This window comes from Camelus ferus, chromosome 17 (assembly GCF_009834535.1).
Source record: "Camelus ferus isolate YT-003-E chromosome 17, BCGSAC_Cfer_1.0, whole genome shotgun sequence".
Lineage (NCBI taxonomy): Eukaryota > Metazoa > Chordata > Mammalia > Artiodactyla > Camelidae > Camelus > Camelus ferus.
The window spans coordinates 7,768,037-7,774,533 of record NC_045712.1 but is presented as its reverse complement, the minus strand read 5'-3'; positions in this window follow the sequence as shown (position 1 = coordinate 7,774,533).

The following is a 6,497-nucleotide window of genomic DNA, read 5'->3' as shown; positions in this document are numbered from 1 at the left end:
AGCTACATATACATGGTGGAGTAAGGTCACGGCCTCTGCCCCTGTCAAGTTTACAGCTGGTTACCAAATGTTGGGAAAGACCCCATTTTAGTAAATAGAGAGACATAACCAGCATGGGATGAGTTTCATATCTGGGAGAACAAATGAAACACACGTACAACAACTTCAAAGTCAAGTGCTGCGCCAAGTGCCACCTGTGGACCTCCAGCTTGGTATCACCTGGGCATTTCTGAGAAATGCAGATTCTCGGCCCCTGCCCCAGACCTACTGGAGGTAGGACCCAGCAACTTGTTTTAACAAGCCATATGGACAATTCTGATGCACTTTCAAGTTTGAGAACCACTCACTTAAAAACACAGGAGCTCAAAGCCCCAGTTTCCAAATTAATAAGAACTTCTAGCTTTTCCCAGGGTTCCCCTTCCCAAATGCTGCAGTTTCAAAACCACTCAGAAATGTATGTACACATCAACAATTAATTCTAACAATCAGTTATATATAATTTTACATATGTTAATTAACTTAATCCTCACAATAACTCCGTAAGATTAATACTGTCTCCCCCACTTGACAGGTGAGAAAACTGAGGAACAGAGAGACTAAGTCACTTGACCAAAGTCACACAGCTAATAAGTAGTAGAGATGAGCTTTAAACCCAAGCAGTACTCCTAACCACTAAGTTAAACTACATGTCAAGTAAGTCCAGTATATCCTGCCACCTGGTAGAGGGAGAGAATGCAGCCCTTGAGACTGCCCCTTGCAGCTGCTGCTGCCGGATCTGTGGCCCTCCCTAATCTGACCGCACCTGGACCTCACGCCTGGGGGACCTCGCTGGCCCTTCAGATCATGGTGAGAAGGCTCCTGCAGCTGGGAAGGGCCCTACAACAACATAGGCTGAGGTGCAAAGCGTGAGAGCCTGTGCATTTCACATGCTCCCCTGCTTTGTGGGGTCCCTGCTCAGCCAAGGTGAATTCCAGTATCAGCCTCAAACCTCACTCAGAAGAACCCTCACCTTCAGCTCCTTGGGCCTGGGTTTGGAGTCCTGGCTCTGTCCAGGCTCTCCCTTCCCTTATAAGGGAATCTAGAATCTAGAGTCCTGTGGTCCTTTCTGACTAGTCTAGACTTGATGGAAGCCAGCCAAGCCCACAAGGTGAGAAGGTTTTTACACTTGGGTCCCACAGTGAAGGCCAGAATCCTGGATTATTTTCTCCCAGGGAAGTCCTTGGTCTCTGTAGGCAGGGCGGTGGGGTGGGGGGTGGGGGGGAGTATCATTAATTTTAAAAGATAAGGGGTTATGTGTGGCCCAGCTCAGCCTCCAGGAGCAACAAAGCTCCAAATACAAACAGAAATGATGTCTGGGAATGCCACCCACCAACCCTATGCCTAAGCCGAGACCCAAATCATAGCAATCAGCCGAAGTGTCCAATCACACCCTCAGAGGAGTGAGGATGGACACTGCTGGTATCATCCATAAAGTACCAGCTCAAGCTGTTAAAAATTAAAGTGTTTCCAGCCTGCTTGGTAAAAAGTTGCTGCCTGAGCCCCACACGGCGTGTGCCCCCTCCCACCTCCAGGACCACAGATCCAGATCCAGCAGCTGGAGGGTTAATGCCAGGCACAGCAGGGTCCCCGGGGTATAGCCACCGTTTACTCTGAGGGACTGGTCTGCATGCTGCCGAGGTCTAGAAAGACACACACCAACTTGATGAAACAGGACTCTTCTCAAGGTACTGGGATGACAGGTAGTTTTTATTTCCTTCTTTTTGCTTATCCATGTATTTCTAACTTTCTACAAGAAACATGGTTTACTTACATAATCAAGATTACTTCTTTTAAACGCTAAGGATAATGGCAGGTTTTGAATTTCCTGAGATGAAAAGGAGTGCCCCTTTCTCACTCCTGCCTTCACGCTCACCATGAGTGCGGGCAGGCCCCCATTACGATACAACAAACAGGATCAAGGGTGGTTTCAAGAGCCTCCTGAACGTGGCCTTGAATACCTTCAGAAGGAAGGCCCACACCCTGGGTCTCAGCAAAGCAGCATTGTACTTCCCTGGCCATGAGCCCACCTACTGCCCCTGGTCAGCATGACTAACCAGCTAATTCTGGAGAAATGGGAACTCATTGAGTGATCTGGCTTCCTCCAGAGAGCAGCCCATTTGTTTCCTGAAGTGACTGGTCCACTGGGAAGTGGGCCAGGATGAACCTTTGAAGTCCTCAACGACGAGAGGAGGAGAAGGAAGAGGAAGTACAATTGAGCAGCTGGAGAATATGAAAGGGGTGAAAGAAATCATGTCCTGGTTAAGAGTGAAGGTTAGATCAAAGTAGCAGATACAAAGCAAACACACCACTACCACTCATCTGCCACCCAGGGCAGACATTACCAATCAATCACAGCACTTTATCCTCACCAAGACACTGCCTCAGAATCCTTCTCAGAGCAGCTCCACACAACCTTCTCATCAATTTCAAGGGCCACTTGAGCCGAATCTCATTTGTTATCCCTGGAGTGCTTGGGCTGGTGGTGCTAATCCTCTAGATGAGGCCAAGGGGACCTCCTGGGTGCAGGGATCATGCGTTTACCCTGGATCTGGAGCCAGCACTGAATGATGCTGGAAGGTCTGTAGTTGTTAATTCCCTCCAACTCACGGAGCTGTTACTCTTTCTAGAATCAGGGAAACTCCCAACTGGGTGTGACTCTACCCTCTGCCAGATGGAACATGAGAAGCCATCTCCTCATTCACCTCTCTTGACTCATGGAGCCCTTGCTTCAAATCAAAAAACTGAGTCAGCAGCCAAATTACAAAACAAATCGAGGCGGAACTGCTGAGCCTGAAGAGGAGGTAGCAGCCCCAAGTCACCATCACCCAGTGCCACCTCAGCCACTGCCATGGCTGCTGACGGACTTCCCTGAAACTCCCAGGGCTCTGAGGGACAGTGGAAGATCACCCATCTTATCCAAGTCGTGGGTTTTATAGATGGCGAGTCTGATGCCCAGAGAGGAGTGACCAGCCCCAACTCACACAACTAGCGAGGGACAAACAAGAACCGAGGAATCTCCTGGCTCTTGATCCAAACACCCAACCCATTACCAACTGTTTGGTCCCTTCTTTCCTCAAGTGACACAGTCTCCTTGGCTTCCAGTCTTGTCTGCCTGCCTGCACCTCCCATGTCTAGATCTGCAGCCTAAACCTCCATCTCAGTTCCCAAAAAACTGCCTCATGAAAACCTCCATTTGGAGATTCACAAGGACACCAGACTCATCCAACCTTTCCTCTTCCCGAACAGTTCCCCACCTAGTGTCCCCATCCCTAACAGCTACCCCAACCCTGTGATTGCTCAAGCCACAAAGCTGGGTCATCTTGGATCCCTCCTGCCCTGAAGAAGGAATCCCAAGGACCATTCACCTCGATCTTTACCTTGATCTCCATTTCTCTCCATTCCTACTGCCATTTCCTTGTTTTAAGCCACAGTAGGTTCTCCCCTGGATTTTGGCAACAGCACCTTAACCGACCTCTCCATCTCCAGGTTCTCCAATTCCGTTATTCAGGATGCAGCCAACACAATGTTTCTAAAACACAAATTTGAAATTGCTACTCTCTGGCTTACAATTCTTCAAAGGCTTCCCACTGATCTTTGAATAATGTCCAACCTCCTTGGCATAGCTTGTTACACCCTTTGTAATCTGACCCATTTACCTCTTCACTCCCATCTCTTGGGATTCTCTGACTCAAATACCTGCAAGAGGGAACTACAGTTGTCCCTTGTCCCTCGGTATTCACAGAGGGATTGGTTCCAGAACACTACCCCCCACTCTCCCTGCTGAATATCAAAATCTGCAGATGCTCAAGTTTCTTGTATAAAATGGCAGACTACAGTCAGCCCTCCATATCCGTGGGTTCTGCATCTACAGAGCCAATCCATGGTTGGTTGAATCCATGGATGAGAAACTCAGATACGGAAGGCCAGCTGTACTTTATGCCCAGTGTTTCTGTGTGTCTGTGTGTGTATCAAGAACTAAAATTTCCCAAGCAGTTCCCTCTGCCTAGAACAACTGCCCCTGCCTTGTTACCTAGTTAACTTCTCCCCATGCTTCAGGGCTCTCTCCAGTGTCACTCTTCTCACTGTCCCTTCCTGTCCCCCACAGTCTGCCCTGAGGTGACCTCCATGAGGCTCCCCAGCACCTGTCCTGCCTCTTCACACTCATCACTCTAAAGCACCTGTGCTTAGTGGCCTGTCACCCACACTCATCTCTAGACCCATGAGGTCAGGAATTCCTTCTTGTCCAACACTGAAGCGCCAACCCGTAGAGCCCAGTAAGTGCTCAATAAATTGTCACCGAATGGATAGTGATTAACAGATTTATCACTAGCTGTGATTAATGAGCTGAATTGTTCATGTTATTTAATTTTCATTAATTTACATTCCAAACCTACGGAGTAGGTTTACTGAGCACCTACTATGTTCCACGTTGGAATTCCTGGGAATTGAGCCTATGATATATTTGTTCTTGATGGACCTCACCTCAGAGTCACTGAGCCAGGAAGTTAATGCCCTCATCTACTCCCAGGGCACTATTATTTTAGGTAGAATAGAAGATGAATCCAAAAAGTAAAGCAAACAAGAAAGAAAAAAAGATTTAAAAAGAAAAAAAAAAAACGAGAAAGAAAAGATGAGAGTGGGCCCTGCTATGAAGGGGTGGTGCTCGCTGCCCGGCACGCCCCATACTCAGATGTGGGTTCCCTGTGCTTCCCAGAGGGCGCAAATGGTCTTCCAATCTTCCAATTGCCTTTTAACTTTGTGGTTATCTTTCCGTGGACAAAGAGGATCGAATTCCCACAGTCCATCTCAGTGTTATTCTCCAAGAGCACACATCGCATTTCCAAGCTGATCTGCGGTTTTACTTATGGTTACCATCTTAAGTGTCCATAGTGTTCTGTGAGGACAGGAGCAACTAAGTCACCGCAGTGTCCCCAGAGCTTAACACGATGTCTGGCACACAGTAGATCCTCAATAAATACTGGGTGGGCAGCTGGATGGATGGGAAGGAGTGAGGGAGGGGTAGAGAAAAGGAGGGGGAGGGAGGGAGATGAACAAACGGGAAGGAAGAAAGGGGAGGGGACGAGGGAAGAAGGAGACTTGTGCTCAGTACGTGCTGGGGGCTGGTCGCTCTCCAGACTGCGGTCCCTGGCACAAGCCCGGCTCAGCCCAGCAGCTGCTGGCCGCCGGCTTCCAGTCCGCATGACACACCTGCCTGGCAGGGCCAGGCAGCTCAGGGGCCCAGCAGATCAGAGCCTGGAACCACCTCAAAGACTCTAGCACAGCACGCTCTGCCCTCGGGGCCCCCCTCAGCCTCCCAAAGCCAGGGCGGGACTGGCCCTTGACAATCTGCTATGGATTTGAGGGAGCGTCTGTGGAGCTGGAGGGCAGGGTGGCCTCTGTGCCCCCATTTCTCTTCCCAGCACCCATCACTGCCACTCTCTTCATTAGAGGCAGACGGGGTGATGAAAGCAGTCTCACTACAGCTAGGTAGCCTGGGTTTAAATCCCAGAGCCACCTCTTCCTGGCTGGGCAACCTTGGGCAAGTTTCTTAACTGTTCTGTGCAGCTCAGTTTTCCCACGTCATGTAGCCTCCACCCCAAAAAGTTACCATGAGGGTCAGAGGAGATGACAAATGTTGAGGGTTTCCAACAGCCCCTGGCACACAGTAGGGGCACAATGGATGCTAGCTGTCCTTTATTATTATTATTACCATCTCCCAGGCTAGAACGAAACTCTGAAAGGAGAACCGTGAGCTCCTTCCTGGCAACTCTCAGAGCCTACAACAGAGCTTGAGGATTCAGTTTCTTTGAATGAAAGAGTGACATCCGGGAAAAGAAAAGCCCAGAAAGGGCTAGCAACTTACGCAAGGACACACAGCAAACTGGAGGCAGTTTCTATCTCTTCTAGCTCTGCGGCTCCACATGCTTTTGCTGGGACTCCACTGAGAAGCTGCTATTGTTGCCAAAAAATGTTACAGCTCAGTTGCGACAGCAATCTAGATCCGGGCGAGAGACCAAACAACACTCCTAGAACAGGAGAACTCAGGTTTATTACACCAGCAGGCCCACAGAAGTTAACACTCCAAGCTCTGGACCCCGTCTGTAGGGTTACACAGGCCTTTATAGGCTGCCAGTTTTACACTCTGCAACATCATATGCAAATAAAGTATAACAGAAGTTGACCAACCAGGAACAAGCTTTGTAGAAATAGGCCAATCAGGAGTGAGCTCCATACAAATGAAGTACTACAAATGGACCAATCAGAAGTTAGGGAAGTGGGCCAATCAGAAATGAGAATAATAACCAATCAGAAGTGAGCTCAGGGAACCAATAGAATTTTAGGTGTAAGTTAGCCGTTTCAGAGGCAGAAAGTGGGATAGAGCTTCCTGGTCAGGGAACCGGATGGTGCCGGCACGAGAGTAGTGGCTCTGCTTGGGGGCCCTGCCGGGATTTTTACGG